The sequence below is a fragment of the Stegostoma tigrinum genome, chromosome 1 (genome assembly GCF_030684315.1).
Source record: "Stegostoma tigrinum isolate sSteTig4 chromosome 1, sSteTig4.hap1, whole genome shotgun sequence".
In the NCBI taxonomy this organism is placed as follows: Eukaryota; Metazoa; Chordata; class Chondrichthyes; order Orectolobiformes; family Stegostomatidae; genus Stegostoma; species Stegostoma tigrinum.
This window is the reverse complement of record NC_081354.1, coordinates 131,883,246-131,901,691: the sequence shown is the minus strand read 5'-3', so window position 1 is coordinate 131,901,691 and position 18,446 is coordinate 131,883,246. Positions and strand designations below refer to the sequence as shown.

The 18,446-nt window shown below is 42.3% G+C and overlaps 1 protein-coding gene across 2 annotated transcripts in view; it reads left to right on the top strand.

Moving 5' to 3' along the window:
* The window catches only part of rusc2 (RUN and SH3 domain containing 2), a 154,891-nt gene that overhangs the window by 8,190 nt on the left and 128,255 nt on the right, over positions 1–18,446 (top strand). For both annotated transcript variants that reach the window (XM_048526907.2, XM_048526897.2), the window contains exon 2: positions 4,944–5,028. The gene's annotated coding sequence lies outside the window, so the exon portion shown is untranslated. The remainder of the gene's footprint in view (positions 1–4,943; positions 5,029–18,446) is intronic.

Below are 18,446 nucleotides of genomic sequence, written 5' to 3'. Positions count from 1 at the left end.
TACCTTATCCTGCAATCATGCATTCTCTGCATGTAACTCTGTATCATGTTTGAATTTTTTTTGTTTCTTTTTAATAGTGTGCTTTGTTTGCATGTTTCTCCCTCCTGCCTTAATTGAGTATGTAAGCTGCCACTTCCACTTTGAACCTGTTCCTTGGACTCCTTGTATTTTCATTTAGCTGCAAGGTGCACATTTGGTTGAGTAGGTCACCTTTTTCCAGACTTTTTTAAAAAAGTTTGATCTTACCCTTCTGAGCCTTCATTGAAAGTCTATAAAGAATAGACTTGTAATCCACATCACAAACATCTACCACTTCTAATATATTTTTTGCTTCAGCTGCCCTGGTTTTCAGAATCAAACTTTCTCATAAACTGCTATCTCTAAATCATATAGAATCCCTAATGTGCAGGCAGAGGCCATTTGGCCTATTAAGTCTGCATAGACCCTCTGAAGAACATCCCACCCTACCCCCGTAACCCCACATTTACTATATTTAACCCACCTAACCTGCACATCTATGGACACTATGGGAAATTTAGCGTGGCCAATCCATCTAACCTGCACATCTTTGGACTGTGGGGGTAAATTGGAGCGCCTGGAGGAAACCCACACAGTCACGGGTAAGTGCAGCCTCCACAAAGACAGCTGGAATCGAACCTGGGTCCCTCATGTTGTGCGGAAGTAGTAGTCACCCTGGTGCTGCTCAAGCTGTCAGTTTACTTGAGAATTATTCAACACATTTAATTACAATCTCAAAATAAAGCCTCGATGTCTACGATACCCCACACCGCTGATATTTTTGGGGCTGTAATCTATGCTGCCTCGATCACCTGTCTAAGCTCTCTCAGCCAGTGATCATGGGCAGCTGTTCATGGTGCCAGGATGATTTACCCTTGTCTGCCTCTATTTGAGCATTAGTTTTCATTTCTTCTAAGAACAAAAATGTATTTTCCAAAATGCTTCATATGGGGTCAAATAGCGTGTTGCCTGATAAATCTTCTGTAAATGTGTATGGAAGGTTAATTCTGTAACAGAATTAAAATGAAGTTTCTTGCTATGCAGCAGATGCTAAGTACTGAATACAAAGAGAACATTATTTTAAGAGACCCCAATTTCTAACATGTTAAGATAGTGTTTTAAAAATATGCATCATTACTTCTTTACTTTTGTGGCCTGTGCCCTTATGTATAAAATCCAGCATCCTGTATGCTTTTTTAACCATCTTCAATAATTCATACAATCTAGGTCTCTGTTCTTACATCTCCATTAGAATTGCATTCTTCTGTTAATCTTCTCCGTCCTTGCAGTTCTGAAGAAGGGTTAGTGGACTTGAAACATTAACTCTGCTTTCTCTCCAAAGATGCTGCCAGACTTGCTGAGTTTCTCTGGCAATTTCTGCTTTTGTTTCAGACTACCAGCATCCACAGTTCTTTGTTTTATATCTATGGCTACTTTGGGTAGACTGGATTGATATTTTTGGGGCAGTTGTCTCATTCTGTGCCCAAGATTTTCGATATGCTTCATAAATTTTACAAAGCACATTGAATGAGTATTGGAAGATCTCCCAAGGTTTGGAGGGAACAGTAGTGTGCAGGTGTGTCATCCTCCACTAACAGTATCTGTAAGTGGAGGTAGTTGTTTTCTTTCACTTCAATGATTAGCCCATTAGAATGGAAATGGAATTTTTCTTTTATTTATTTGTAGAATGTGGGCATCACAGTCTGGCCAGCATTTATTGCCTGTCCTGAGTTGTCCTTGAGATGCTTTCTTGAACTGCTGGAAGGAATTCCTGTAGGGAATTCTAAGATTTTGACCAAAGTTTGCCCTACATAATAATCCCTGCTTTGTTGCTGAGTCCTTTTCATGGAGCAGTGATTTTCACTTAGTCATTCAAAAACCTGAGAACATACTAACCTGAACTTGCTCCTGAGATAGTAGGAACTGCAGATGCTGGAGAACAACAAGGTGTAGGGCTGGATAGCAGGCCAAGCAGGAAAGCTGACGTTTCGGGCCTAGACCCAAGAGGCAACACATCAGCATGGAGTATGTCTAGGCCCGAAACGTCAGCTTTCCTGGTCCTCTGAATCTACTCCTGATTGGCCACCCTGTTCTCATGCACAGACTTTGATCATTCATTGAGTCACCAATAAAAGCATAGAGCAAATCAATGGCCTAAATTGTCCAGTGGCTGAGATTTTGAATTCTGTCTGCTAGTTTCAGGACTGCAAGTTGAATTCTAATTTCCTGAATAGTTTTAAAATCTCAACGTAACTTCTGTTTCCAGCATCACAAATTGATTGTGTGATTTTACAAAGTGGTTTCATTTTTGAGGCTGCCGTTCAAGCACTTTGTAGTGACATAGCAATGCTCTAATTCTGTGCAGTCATGCCATGTGCTGCACCTAGTGGTGGTTGGCTTTAAACACAACCTTTTAGTTGAACATAATTTGCCTTTTAACAATTCCATGCTGGTTTTCCTTAATTAAGCACAGAAGAGGCTAGAGATTTCGTTGTGAGAATCTCACCTTCTTCGGTGTCTATCTGTCCTTTGTAAGATATACAAGTCAAGAATGTGATAAAATATCCTTCATGTGCTTGAGTAGATGTGACTCCAACGACTCAAGAAGCCTGACACGATCAGGACAAAGTAGCCTGTTTGATTGGCAACCCATCTACCATATTCAAAATTCACTTAGTCCAGCACCAGTGTACAGTGGCTGCATCAAATTTAAAATTCCCAACCTTTGTTCACATCCTTACCTGATCTTCCCAGTTATCTAAAATTTAATTTCCTATAATTCTCTGTAAGTTCTTTGTATTTTTCCAGTTCTGCCCTTGTACATTTCACTTTTTTTTTCTCATAGCCTAGCTCGATGCAGCTCATAACATACCTGAGCAAGCTTTCCCAATGATTCTCCTTTGTTGGTTCAATCTACCTAGAACTGAACATTGTACATAAATTCCTCTTGTTGATTCCTTGAAGACCTATTCATGTTGGCTAATCTGTGATTGATAGCTGTTCTTGCATCAAAGACCCTCAAGAGGTACAGTTCCTTGGTGCTGGTAATTCTATTGCTGGCAGCATAGCATTGATTCTTGGCATCTGAGATGGAGCTAGGTTTTGGCTGTAGATCAGGATGAGATTAATTGGACCCGTGCTTGTTGATAAGTGAAGGATAAGAGTTCTGTCTGGGCTTCTATGGAAAATTTCAATCATCATGACTAAACTGCTTCTTTTTGTTAAAAACATACTCTATGCTCACGTATTGCCTCTTGGGTTTTACCCGGCCAGAAGAGTGTTTGACATTTCTCTTTAAGGAGTTCACTTTGAGTAACACAGCTGTGTCCGCATTGAGAATTGTCAGCTATGTGCCAATCACAGCTGCGTATTGTATATCATCAACCTGAACAGGGTTATCGATAAGGCCAGGTTTCAAGACCCTTAATTCTCAGCTTATGTTGTGAAAAACTGGTAACTTCTTTGAGCTTAGCTTGTCTGGTTACCACAGAGATACAGTAGTCTTGGTCAATGGCTTCACTGATTCAAATTAAGTTACAAAAGAAATCTAGAAGTTAAAGTAAGCCTTAGAAATAGTGTTGTGAAATTATCATTGACAGCTAGAAAAACACATCTGCTTCACTAATGCCCTTCATGGGAGGAAATCTAGCCTGTGTGTAACTTCAGACCCACAGCTATATGGTTGATTCTTAATTGTCCTTTGAAAGGAATGGGTATTTGATTCAATTTGCATCTTGGAATGGGCAACAAATTCTGGTATTACTAGCAGCACCTGTTTCCCATGAAAGAATAAAACACAAGATTAGTGACCTATAAGACCATAAGAAATAGGAGGAGGATTGGGCCATTCTGCCCCTTGAGCCTGCTGCACCATTCAATAACACCATGGCTGATGTGACATTCCTCAATCAATTTTCCTGTCTTTCCCCCATAATCCTTGATTCCTTTACTGAGCAAGAATTGTTGACAGATGACTCCCTACAATCTAACCACCCATTGAAACAAGTGAGTCTTGGCAGGACAGCACATATTGACTGGGGACTGCCAAGCTTGAGCACTGCAACAACTATTCAATAAGGTGCCATGATATCTCCCACCACTGGAAGTTACTCCTGACACACCATTGAACAAATAGTAATAACCTGTGATAAAGGTTTAATATATTGCTATTGTTCAGGCATTTGGATTCTAAAGAGGTTTTTGGTTTTAGTTCTGTGAAGCTGACTTATTTTTTAAAACGTCAGTATTATTTTTAACAAGGAGTTCAAAAAAGCAGTTTCACGAGAGCATGCAGCATAAGCTTGATGACTAGATAAGCAACTTGGGGAGATAATTATTGGATGTTTGCATCGTTATTGCACAGGATGGGGCAATCTGTACAGGGACCACAAGTTGCCGAGACATCCTATTTCCACACTTGTAGGGATGCTATGATTCCATAAAAGGTTGAATGAAACTAGTCCTGTTTCATACCAGATCTGCTGCAGGAATTGCTGTTAGACCCATTTAAGACCGAGATGAAGAAAATCTTTTCTGAGGATAATGAATTTGTGCAATTCTTTACTGGAAAGGGTGTGTTTTTGAGTGCATGCAAAGCTGATCAAGGAAATAGCCAAATTAAGGGGATAAGCCAGGAAGGTGGATCAGCTATGATCTGATAATCTTGATGGTCTAAATGGCCCAGTTCTGCTCTAGCATCTTATGGTCTGACTTTAGACGTTATTGCAAAAAACTTGGAAGTATCCTGAGCTGCTACTTATGCACAAGGAATGTTGAGAATATCCACTCATACTGGAAATCTGTATTAAAAATAAAAATTGCTAAGATGCCAAATTGTCTCGACAGAGATAAGGGATGACTCTTCATTAGAGATAATTCCATTTGCTGTAGGGTCATGCATAAAGTTATCTGTTTTTGTCTTTCAGATACAAGGTGCTCTGCATTATTACAATGATGTAGCATTAGATGCCTAGCCGGGAGATCTTTAATGGAGTCCCTGTGCAGATTGAGGTGAGTTTCCAAATACAAATGAATCATCAAAATTAAGGAAGTAGGTAGTTCCTACTTCGTTGTTTCTGTGTTTGCTTGCTAACAGATTGCACAGTTGATGGAAATCTCAGAAATCCCAAAGTACTTTGTACTGTATCCAGTGAGGCAGATTTATGAATTATGCTGTCCTTGTATGTATATGTGCTCAGTTACTTTTTATCAAAAATTCCCTATAATTCAAAAGAGCAATAATTCCACTTTAGAGGAAAACTGAAAATTTTTACATTGGCAGTTTCCTGTCTGGCAAGCATCTTATGTATTGAGTAAAAGGAATAGTGTTTTTCAAATTTGCTGGTTGAATTTAGGTATTTGTACTCTGCATGGAATTGTGATCCTTGTTGTTAGTGGACTCCTGTTTTGAAAAATTGTGATGCAATTAGTGCTAGCCTAGGTGATTTACCAACATTACAAGTACTTGGCATATACAAGCAAGACAGTTTCTCACGTGACTCATTGCATCCATTGCTCCCGACGTAGTCTCGTCTATATCAGAGAGACCAAGCGCAGACTTGGTGACCGATTTGCAGAGCATCTGCGCTCTGTACGTTCCAACCAACACCATCTTCTGGTTGCCAGCCATTTCAACTCCCCCTCCCACTCCCTTGGCAACAGGTCCATCCTGAGCCTCCTCCACTGTCACAATGAATCCACATGTGAACTGCAGGAACAACACCTTCTTCCCTGCCGCGGGAGCTTATAAGCCAGTTGGCTTCAAAATGGAATTCACCAGCTTCAAAATCTCCCCAACCCTGGCCTAATCCCTTGTCCAGCCCTCCCTCTCATCCCCCCCCTCCTTGATCTGACACAACCTCTCACCTATTCGCCTCACCCCTTCCATTGACCAATCTCGACAACCCCCTACCTGCATCCACCTTTCATCATCCCACTGACCTTCACCCAGCCCCATCCCCTCCCTAATTTATTTCTGGGCTCCCTCCCCCTCCCTAGTGCTGATGAAGGGTTCCAACCCGAAATGTTGATTTTCCTGCTGCTCGATGCTGTCAGAACTGCTGTGCTCTTCCAGCTCCACATTTTACTGACTCCGACTTGCAGCATCTGCAGTCCTTGCTGTTTCCAAGCAAAAAGGCTGTTAGTATTTTTTAAAAAAAAAGACAGAGGTTGCCATTATGTTTATAAGAAATAGTTCTATAGAATTACTTTAGATCTCTAAATGCCTGAAATAAACATCTATATGAAGCACAATTTTTTTTTGGGAATGGTACACTACAGAATCTGCATGTATGGCCAGGGATTCCATCTGGGGCAACCACTTTCCATGGGCTCACTCTCAAGAAGGCCGAGCTGATGTCTGTCATGGACACTGTGGGTACAGGTGCACCCGAGGCTGTGAGGGCGGGTGACATTGTTTCGCTGACCTTCTGTTCAAAATGCCCGTAGAATGCATTGAGCTCACGGGAGAAGCATTGTTGTCAGTGATTCCACTCGACTTTGCTTTTTAGCGCATTTATATCGTGTAAGCCTTGTCACAGTCGATCTGTGTTTGTGTGGTTAGTCTGGGACTCTAGATTAATCTGATATTGTCTCTTGGCATAGAACAATACAGCGCAGAACAGGCCTTTCAGCCCTCGATGTTGCGCCGACCTGTGAACTAATCTAAGCCCATTCCCCTACACTATCCCATCATCATCCATATGCTTATCCAAGGACTGTTTAAATGCCCCTAATGTGGCTGAGTTAACTACATTGGCAGGCAGGGTGTTCCACGCCCTTATCACTCCCTGAGTAAAGAACCTGCCTCTGACAGCTGTCTTAAATCTATCACCCCTCAATTTGTAGCTGTGCCCCCTCGTACAAGCTGACGTCATCATCCTGGGAAAAAGACTCTCACTGTCCATCCTATATAATACTCTGATCGTCTTGAATGTCTCTATTAAATCCCCTCTTAGTCTTCTTCTCTCAAATGAGAACAGACCCAAGTCCCTCAGCCTTTCTTCATAAGGCCTTCGCTCCAGACCAGAAAACTTCCTGGTGAATCTCCTCTGCACATTTTCCAATGCTTCCACATCCTTCCTGTAATGGGGCGACCAGAACTGCACACAATATTCCAAGTGAGGCCGCACTAGCATTTTGTACAGTTGCAGCATGACATCACGGCTCCAGAACTCAGTTCCTCTACCAATAAAACCTAACACCCCGTAAACCTTCTTAACAGCACTATCAACCTGGGTGGCAACTTTCAGGGATCTATGTACATGGACACCAAGATCCCTCTGCTCATCCTCACTACCAAGAATCTTTCCATTGACCCAGTATTCTGCCTTCCTATAATTCTTCCCAAAGTGAATCACCTCACATTTATCCGCATTGAACTCCATTTGCCACCTTTTCGCCCAATTCTGCAGTTTATCCAAGTCTCCCTGCAACCTGCAACATTCTTCCACACTGTCCACCACTCCACCGACTTTAGTGTCATCTGCAAACTTACTAATCCATCCACCTATGTCTGTTTCCAAGTCATTTATAAAAATGACAAACAGCAGTGGTCCCAAAACAGATCCTTGAGGCACACCACTAGTAACCGGACTCCAGGCTGAATATTTTCCATCAACCACCACTTGTTGCCTTCTTACAGAAAGCCAGTTTCTAATCCAAACTGCTAAATCTCCCTCAGTCCCATGCCTCTGTATTTTCTCCAATAGCCTACCATGTGGAACCTTATCAAAGGCTTTACTGAAGTCCATGTACACCTCGTCAAGAGCCTTTCCCTCATCCACATGCTTGGTCACCTTCTCAAAAAAGTCAATGAGGTTTGTGAGACACGACCTGCCCTTGACGAATCCATGCTGACTATCTCCAATCAAATTGTTGCTTGCTAGGTGATTATAAATCCTATCCCTTATAATCCTTTCCAAAACTTTTCCTACAACTGACATAAGTCTCACAGGTCTATAATCCTGGGCCATCTCTACTGCCCTTCTTGAACAAGGGCACAACATTTGCAATCCTCCAGTCATCTGGTACTAAACCTGTAGACAATGAAGACTCAAAGATCAAGGCCAAAGGCTCCGTCACCTCCTCACTAGCTTCCCAGAGAATCCTCGGAAAAATCCCATCCGGCCCAGGGGATTTATCTACCTTCACACCTTCTAGAATTGATAACACCTCCTTCTTATTAACCTCAATCCTTTCAATTCTAGTAGCCTGTAACTCAGTCTTCTCCTCTACAATATTCTCCTTTTCCTAAGTGAAAACAGATGAGAAATAATCATTTAGCACCTCTCCGATCTCCACAGGGTCCACACACAACTTTCCACTTCTGTCTTTGACTGGCCCTGTTCCTACCCTAGTCATCCTCTTATTCCTCACATACCTATCGAAAGCTTTAGGGTTCTCCTTTATTCTACCTGCTAATGTCTGCTCATATCCCCTCCTTGGTCTTCTTAACTCTCTCTTTAAATCCTTCCTAGCTAATCTGTAATTCTCCATCGCCTCATCTGAGCCAACTCGTCTCATCGTCACATAAGCCTCCCTCTTCCGCTTAACAAGAGATACAATTTCTTTAGTAAACCACGGTTCCCTTACCTTATCACTTCCTCCCTGCCTGACAGGGACATACCTATCAAGGACTCGCAATATCTGTTCCTTAAACCAGCCCTACATTTCGATTGTCCCCATCCCCTGCATTTCGCTACCCCATTCTATGCTTCCTAAGTCTTGCCTAATTACATTATAATTGCCCTTTCCCCATCTATAACTCTTGCCCTGTGGCATGTTCCTATTCCCTTTCCATCGCTAAACTAAACGTAACCGAATTATGGTCAATCTCTCCAAAGTGCTCACCTACCACTAAATTAACACCTGGCCTGGTTCGTTGCCAAGTACCAGATCCAGTGTGGCCTCATCTCTTGTCAGCCCTTCGACATAGTGTGTCAGGAAACCGTCCTACACACATTGGACAAAAAGTGTCCTCAGTGAAATTATGCAATGAGCACTGTTGACATTTTTCCAATCAACCTGTTCAGAGATATAATGACACAAATCTGGAGCAAGTGTGACTTGAGCCTGTACCTTGTGGCTCAGTGCCAGGGACAGTACCCTTGCACCACAACAGCCCAATTAAACTTCTCAGAATATTCTGGCACACCTTCGAAACAGGTGGGAATTGAATAGAGTCCTTCATGGTAATCTCAGCTGTTTCATAAACCTTAGCTAAGAACTAAAAGAACTACGGAAGCTGTAAGTCAGGAACAAAAACAAAGCTGCTGGAAAAGTCCAGCAGGTCCCGCAGCATCTGCCGGGCAGAAAACAAAGCCAGGCCTGGCGACCCCCCCCCCCCCCTCCCCCCCACAACGAACCAACGGCAGCCGTGAAAACACCAGCCCACATGCAGAAAACTCCTGTTCTACCTCCCTATTTTCTGCATATAAACCGACGCCCTCCCAGCCGCCACTTTGTGAAGATTGTACCTAGATTTCCTGTACAGGCCAGGGTCAGCTGACTTAAACACCTCAGACCTGGATTTTAGAAGGGAGTGGATCCCCGGGTTCATCCATGGTTTCCGTTTGGGGAACACTCGGATTTGCTCCTTTGGCAAGCAGTCCTTTTCACACTTACTGATGATGTCTGTGACAGTGGTGGCGTACTTGTTTAGGTTGGCCGCTGAGTTCTTGAATATGAACCAGTCCACCGATTCGAACCCGTCATGTAGGAGCTCATCTGTTACCTCCGATGAGCACTGTGTGACTTTTTGTACTGACCCGTAAACTTCAGTTTTTGCTTGTAAGCTGGGAGAAGGAGCATAGCCTTCTGGTTTGATTTATCAAAACGCTGCTGAGGAATGGTTGTGTAACAGTAGTCAAGGGTGTTTGTGCCTCTGGTGGGACAGGAGATTTGTTGATGGTTCCTTGGTAGCACACTCTTGAGGCTGGCTTTGTTGAAGTTATTACTCACGATGAACAAGGCCTCAGGGTACTCAAGACTGTTTGTGGCGGTATGTGTTTCATTAAGTGGACTTCTCACTTCCTCATAAGGTGGGATGTAAACTGATATTGAGGTAGCAGAAGTAAACTCCCAAGGCAGGTAGTAGGGATGACACTTCACCATGAGCTATCCTAGGTCCGGGAGGGGCAGTAACTCACCAAGGTTGTCATATCCAAGCACCAAGAGGTGTTCATTAGGAGGCAGACTCCTCTGCCCTTTGCCCTACCTGAGGATGCCATGCAGTCAATCTGGTGAATTGAGAAACCCTCAGGTTATAAAGCACAACCAGTTGAAGCATATGTGAGCCGTGTCTGTGTAAAACAGAGCACACAGCAGTCTCTCAATTCTTGTTTGAAGGTGAGTCTGGCTTATTTTCAATAGCTTGGACGTTTGCCAGGCATCTGCTCGGGAGGGACGACTTGAAACGGCTCACCTTCAGACCAGTGCATCTCCCACATTTCGTGGGTGCGTGGCTGCTTCTAGGATAGACCCCATCAGGTCCTGGGGACTTGTTTACTTCAACCTTTTCAAAACACCTTTTTAGTTTGATCGACATGCCCTAGAATATCAACACACCCTTTTCTAGACTTGCCATCCACCATGTCCTTCTTCGTGAAAAGTAATGCAAAGTATTCATTAAGGACCTCACCCACGTCCTCTGGCTCCATTCATAAATGCATGTCTTGCCATTCTTGATAACAGAAATTTTTTTATGTGTGAAATTGCAAATATAGTGGATGAAAAGAGAAAACGGTATTTCTTGTGGACTTTGTGCACAAAACAAATATTTGACTTCTGTTGAGATAGGAACTGCAGATGGTGGGAAATCTGAGGTAGCACGGTGTAGAGCTGGATGAACACAGCAGGCCAAGCAGCATCAGAGGAGCAGGAAAGCTGACGTTTCGGATTGAGATCCTTCTTTAGAAATGGGGGAGGGGAATGGGATTCTGAAATAAATAGGGAGAGGGGGAGGCTGGTAGAAGATGGATAAAGGAGAAGATAGGTAGAGGGGAGACAGACAGGTCAAAGAGGCGGGGTTGGAACCAGTAAAAGACTTCTACTGCAGTGTTGTCCTGAATTTTTCCTTACATTTGATGTCAGTCCCGTTAGGGATCAGACTGTTTGTACTTGAGTTGTTCACGTACTGGAGAAAAAAATTTGTATCCAAACACCCAGTGGTTCTTGATCCTTCAGATCTTTTAACTTTTCAGACTAGTTGCTACTCGAGAACTAAAGCTATTACAATTCAATGGAGTTGGTTTCCATCACTTTTGGAAGGCATCTATGGATCCAGGTTAATTCATAATGTTTTGAATCTGTGTATGACAGCTGATTATCTGAATTTTAGCTTTGCCATCACAAGCAGAGGTTTACACCAAACAACTGTGGTTGCTTTTGTGAGATACTGGACCAGAACTTTATTAACACTAGGAAATAGATTGGTGGTCAACGGGTGGTTAGATCTGATGTCCTTTTCTTCAAATAAAATCTCAAGTAGTTGTTTCCTTTTTTCAGTTGGTAGTGGTTTGGGAGCAATCAAGTGATTCCAGACCCAAAAAAGGCAGTTCTGAGGAAGGGTCATTGGAACTGAAACATGAACTCTGATTTTTTTCCTTCCCAGATGCTGCCAGACCTGCTGAGCTTTTCCAGCAACTTGTTTTTGTTCGTTTAAAAAAAGGGAGGTTTTCAAAAAATAGAAGCACTGAAAATGCTTAATTAAAAGCTCATTTTACAAACATTCCCTATTTTAAAAAAATGAGTTGTAGCCTTTACAATTAAGACCCGTCAAATACTTAGCAAATAAAGACAGAGTGAAAAGCAGATTGCTTTTTTTTTTGGCTGTTCTAATTCAATGTTAAGTAATGTCTCTGCTATTTCTGAGCTGCAATGATAGTTGCAGTGAAGATTAAGAAAATAGTGGTAAGTAACCTCTAGGAAATAGATTGGTGGTCAAAGGGTGGTTAGATCTGATGTACCTTTGCCATCTTAGATGAAAAAAACAGTCATGTATTAAATTTGTAAAAAACTTTATAATGCTAGAGGTATTTGTTTTCACAGAAGCCCAAATTAAATAATTTCAGCAGGCTGAAAATTTATGTCTGGTTTCCTCATTCTGAGTTGTGAAAGAACATAGAACATAGAACATTACAGCACAGTACAGGCCCTTCGGCCCTCGATGTTGTGCCGACCTGTCATACCGATCTCAAGCCCATCTAACCTACACTATTCCATGTACGTCCGTGTGGTTATCCAATGACGACTTAGCAACATCCTAATAAATCTCCTCTGCACCCTTTCCAAATCTTCCACATCCTCCTTATAATGCAGTGACCAGAACTGTACACAATACTCCAAGTGCGGCCGCACCAGAGTTCTGTACAGCTTCACCATAACCTCTTGGTTCCGGAACTCGATCCCGCTAAAACACTGTATGCCTTCTTAACAGCCCTGTCAACCTGGGTGGCAACTTTCAAGAATCTGTGTACATGGACACCGAGATCTCTCTGCTCATCTACACTACTAAGAATCTTACCATTAGCCCTGTACTTTGCCTTCTGGTTACTCCTACCAAAGTGCATCACCTCACACTTGTCTGCATTAAAATCCTGATGGGTGACATTAAAACTGCTTGGCTGGAAATAGTACTTGAAACAGTTAAGGTCCTCAAAAGGATACTCATGGTTCTGAGCTGACAACAAATGGGCCCTTGTTAATTTCAAACTGTGTGTAGGCTTCTCTGTTGAAAACTAGTGAGGGTATTTTTGTGCAACATCTGTTCTTTGAACGCCACAAATGGAAGATTTTTGAAAACTGGAGAGCTAGAATAACAGAACATTACAGCACAGTACAGGCCCTTAGGCCCTCGATGTTGTGCCGACTACTTGGCACATATTTTCACGAGAATTCAAGCTCCTCACACCCATCCTGTTTGATGCTGACTCACTATTCATATTTAAATGCACATAATTGTCAACCTGCTAAGTCCAGAGGTTTCTATTTTTGGAAATTACTAATTGAAGTCAGTAGATCACAACAGCGCTGTTTATGATATCTCTTTTTAACAGCAGAAATTAGTTTTATTATTGGATGCTTAATGATCAGCAAATAATTTAGCTGTATCAGTTACTGGGATATCAGACCTACAGTTTATGTATTAGATTATGTTTTCACATTGTATATGTAAATTAAGTTCAAATTCATTTTTCTAATTAATGTTCCACAATGTGGCATCCCAGGCAGAGTCAGGAGCAGCTGCTTCAGTGGGCAGACTCTGGTAAACTACTTAGGAGGAAAATCAATCGTGGAACATTGTGGTGTAGCTAGAAAACCTGGGTTCAAACCCCACCTGCTCCAGAGAATGTGTCATAACATTTCTGGACAGGATGAGTGGAAAATATGAATGAATGAATGATTTATTGTCACATGTATATGGGGCAATGCAGTGAAAGTTGCTCTGAGACCACAACCTGGCATCATTTTAATGTACAAAAAAATAGAAAGCACTTAAATAGAGTTCATCTTCATTGGCCAGTGCCCCATAACATGGCTTCAAGACTAATGCCAGACCTTTGCATGGTCGCCACCCTGGGCCTGCTGCAGCCAGACGTCCCCACTCTGGTCACTGTCAACACCACTCTGGCTTTCCCATGATGTCAGAAAGATGAAAATAATAAAAAGAAAAAAGACGGAAAGGAGAGAAAGGTAAAAAAGAAGAATGTGGCCGGCCTGGAGAGGATGAGGCTATCATGCCAGTGCTGCCATCTTGAATAGCAAGGCTCACTTTCTCCTCTGTGCTGATTTCACCTGTTGCCAATGCTGCTGCACGTGCTCAAGAGGGCAGGCCCACTCTTGCCCTGCCGAACTTACTGAGAAAGGCTTTCAAAGAGGGGAAAGGGAAAGGAAAACAAGCAAAAGTAAAAAGAGAGATAAAGAAACAAAGAAAGTAGGCAGAGGGGGAACAAGCCCTGGATCAGAAGCTCGAATACAACACTGGCATTCTGCTTTCCCATTGGGGTATTACAATAATCTGAATTGTGAAATTTAATCTGAAATTCTCTGTGATGAAGGCTTGAGCTGACAACCTGTGGGCATGAATCCAGCAGCATAATTGTTTGGCTGCCAAACCTTTAATTACTCCTGAGATTGCTTTGAATTTGAAGAGTTGATTTATGTTTCATTTTCCAAAATATGGTCTTACTATCTTTCTATTAATTTGAAGTGAGTTATTTCCATCTTGCACTCCGCTTAACAATTAGCACCATTTCACTGTCACTTTGTACTCAGTTTTCCCCTCATTTTGCAACCTTGTTCCTGGCTCATTTTGTGCTCAGAAGTCTTCTCCATGTGACCCACTTCATGATCCCACCCCTATACTTGCCTGTGTCACCCTCAGAAGGATGACAATTTTTACATGTGTGCTAATAACATTGAGCTTCGTCTTTACATCACATCTTTGAACTGGTGGGAAGTGATGCCATTGTGGTAATGTCATTGGACCAATAATTCAGAACCCAGGCTAATGTTCTGGGCATGTGGATTTAAATTCAACTATGCCAACAAGTGATCTTTGGATTCACTATATACCTACAATTAGAAGCTAGCCTAATAATGACCATGTGGTAAAGAACACATCAGATTCGCAGCAATTTGGTTGACCCTTAACAGCCCTGTAAAATGGGCCAACAAGCTATTCAGAGATAGTAGGAACTGAAGAAGCTGGAGAATCTGAGATAACAAGGTGTTGGGCTGGATGAACACAGCGGGCCAAGCTGCATCAGAGGAGCAGGAAGGCTGACGTTTCTGAAGAGGGTCTAGGCCTGAAACGTCAGCTTTCCTGCTCCGCTGATGCTGCTTGGCCTGCTGTGTTCATCCAGCTCTTCACCTTGTTATCTCAACATGCTACTCAGTTGTACCAAATATCTACAAAGTCAAAAAAAAGGAACAATGCCAAGTAGATCACTTCGCATTAAACTTGGCACCAGAAATGCTAATGTCAAAAAAAGTCACCCTACACAGTCTTTCTTAGCAGTATTTAAGATCTTATGCCAAAATTTGAAGAGCTTTCACCAGACTGGTCAGACAACAGCCTGACATAGTCATATTCAAGGAATCATACCTTACAGAAAATGTCACAGACACCACTATTACTATCCCTAAATATATACTTTTCCATTAGCAGGGCAGATCCACCCGAGGTAGCAGCGCAGTGATATACAGTCGGAGGGAAGTTCCCATGGGATCTTGTCAACATTTGACTCCAACCCCAAGAAGTTTTGTAGCATCAGGTCAAGCATGTTCATGGAATGTTCCTGCTGATTATCACTGACTGCATCCCCTTGGATGAACTACCAGTGCTGTATCTTACTGAGGTAGTTTGGAATATGGAATTTGAAACCAAGGCTAGCCTGTATATTATGAATGACAGTGCAGTTTTGAGGTGCTGGATGGACTATTGATGTTCCTAATTCATTTGTCTACTCCATGTTAAACAGTACCCAGATGAAACACTGTGGGTAACAAGTGAATAGGTGGAGGACTTTGATATCATAGAAATATAAAAAGATAGAAGGTTTGAGCAAAGTATGCCATTTGATCCTGATCATCGAACTCAATACCCATATCACACCCTCCCCCCACCCCCCCCATACCGCTTGATTCCTTTAGCCACAAAAGCTATTTCTACCTCCTTTGCGAAAACCACTTTCTGTGGTAATGAAGTCCACAGGCTTACCATTCTTTGAGGGAAGAAATTTCTTCTCATTTCAATCCTAAAAAGTTTACTCCTTATCCTTAAACTATGACCTCTGATTCTGGACTCTCCACTAATAGGAACTTGCTTTATGCATCTAACCTGCCTGGTTCTGTTTGAATTGTACATGTTTCTATGCGATACCCCGCAACAGTCTTCTAAACTCAAGTGAAAACAATCCTAACCTACTGAATCCCCTCCGATACTTCAGTCCTGCCATTGCAGGCCATGATTTGGTAAACCTTCACTTGATAGCATGAACATCCTTCCTTAGATAAAGAGACCAAAACTGCACAGGATATTCCAGGTGTGACCTCACCAATGCCTGGTATAATTGAAGCAATTGTTCCTGTACTCAAATACACTTGCTATGAAGGCTGGAGGGGAGTTCCCTAGGAGTGTTCAATATTGACTCCAAACCCTGTGAAATCTCATGGTATTCAGTCAAACATAGGTACAGAACCTTCATGGCTTTGCCCCATCGTATCCTTGGGTGCGAATCAAGGGATTGCTTTGCTCTGGATGATCTCAAACCTCTTGATTATTGTTTGAGCTGCACCTATTCAGGCTAATGGAAGGAATTTTATCACACTCCTGACTTCTGCCTTAAAGATGGTGGACAGGCTTTGGAGAATCGGGACACAAATTACTAGCTGCATAATTTCTAAACTCTGCCCAGCTTTTACACCCAAAATATTTACACGTTCGACCTGCTTTTTGTGGCCCGGTGTGCAGTGGCATACTGTAGACTTCAGTGCTGAGTTCCTTATTTTTGTCTTATTCATAAATGATGTCAGTGAGAATGTGGAAGGGATAATCAGTAATTTTAAGGATGGCACAAAGATTGGCCAGATGGTTGACAGTGAGAAGGAAGGTATTAGTTATAGAATAGGAGGATATAAATGGATTGGTTAGATGGGCACATCAATGGCAGAATTTAACCCTGATATATGTGAGGTGCTGTACTTTGGAAGAAAGAATAAGACGAGGGAGTACTTAATGGCAAGACACTAGGAAGCTGGGAGGAACAAAGGGATCTCTGTGTGCTTGTGCACAGATCTGAGAAGGTGGGAGGACAGGCTAACAGCATAGTTAAGAAGACATAAAGGGACACTTGCCTTTATCAGTTCTGGCATAGATAATAAGAGTAGAGAGGTCATGCTGAAGTTGCATAGTTGAGGGTGTTATGTGTAGTTCCGGTTACCAAACTGTAGGAAATGAGTAATTATACTGCAAAGGGTACAGAGGAGACTTGCCAGTCTGTTGCCTGGGATAGAGGAAGCAGAGAGTGTCATTTAGCAAGTGATTCCTATGCAAGTGCCACTTGATAACACTGTTGATGATTTCCTTCCATCAGTTTGATGATTGAGAGGAGACTGATGGGCAGCAGTTGGTCAGCCTGGACTCCTTCTTCTTTTATGGACAAGACATAACTGGAAATTTTTCAGCATTGTTGGGTAGATTCCAAGTTGGAACCGCACTGGAACAGGTTGGCTTGCAACTTCTTTTTCTGGAGCACAAATCTTTAGGACTACCACCGGAATGTTATTGGAGCCCATATCTTGCAGCATCCAGCATCTTCAGTTGTTTTCAATACTGAGAGAACACAGCACATGAAAGAAAAATACAAGACTGAAGTATTTGATTCTATCATCACCCACAAGTGCCAAATGAATGATCCATCACAGATGGCAGTCTTCAACCAATCTGATTGGAGGTAATGTACAGCTCCATGTTGTAGCTTCATCAGGTTGACACCATGTTTTTAAACATGCCCGGTACTGTTCTTGGCATGTTGTCCTGCACTCTTCATTGGACTCAGAATTGATCTCCCACCCTGATGGCAATGGTAGACTGGGGGATGTGGCAGGTCATGAGGTTACAGGTTGAATACAATTCTGCTGCTGATGACAGCGCGAAACATTGAGAAACCAGATAGAGAACTGACTATCTTAGATTGGGTATTATGCAGTGAGAAAGGAATAACTGATACTGTTGTTATGAAAGATCTTTTGAGAATTGGCAACCATAATATGACAGAATTTTTTGTCAAGATGGAGGGTGAGGTAATTGATTTTGAAAATAGGTTTCTGAGTTTTAACAAGGGAAACTATGATAGAATGAGGCGTGAGTCGGCTATAGTGGATTGGGAAATGTTACTGAAAGGAATGACAATGGATAGGCATTGACAAACAGTTAAAGAGCAAATGGGTGAATTATAAATTTTTTAAATTCCTGTCTGGTGCCAGAGCACAAAGAGAGCAGTGGCCAGTCCACAACTTACGAGGGAACATAGGAACATAAGAACTAAGATCAGGAGTAGGCCATCTAGCCCCTCGAGCCTGCCCCGCCATTTAATAAGATCGGAGGTAGATATCAGGGAGACATCAGAGGTAGATTCTTTACTCAGAGTGGTCGGGGCGTGAAATGCATTGCCGGAGAGGGTAATGGAGTTGGCCTCATTAGGGGAATTTAAGCAGCTATTAGGTAGGCATATGGATGATAGTATAAGGTAGCGGTGGAGGTTAGATAGACCTTAGGTTTTGGGAAAAGTTCAGCACAACATGGTGGGCCGAAGATCCCATATTGTGCTATACTGTTCTATGTTCTTTGTTCCATATGGCTGATCTTTTTGAGACTCAGCTCCACTTGTCTGCCACTCACCATAACCCTTATTTCCTTTACTGTT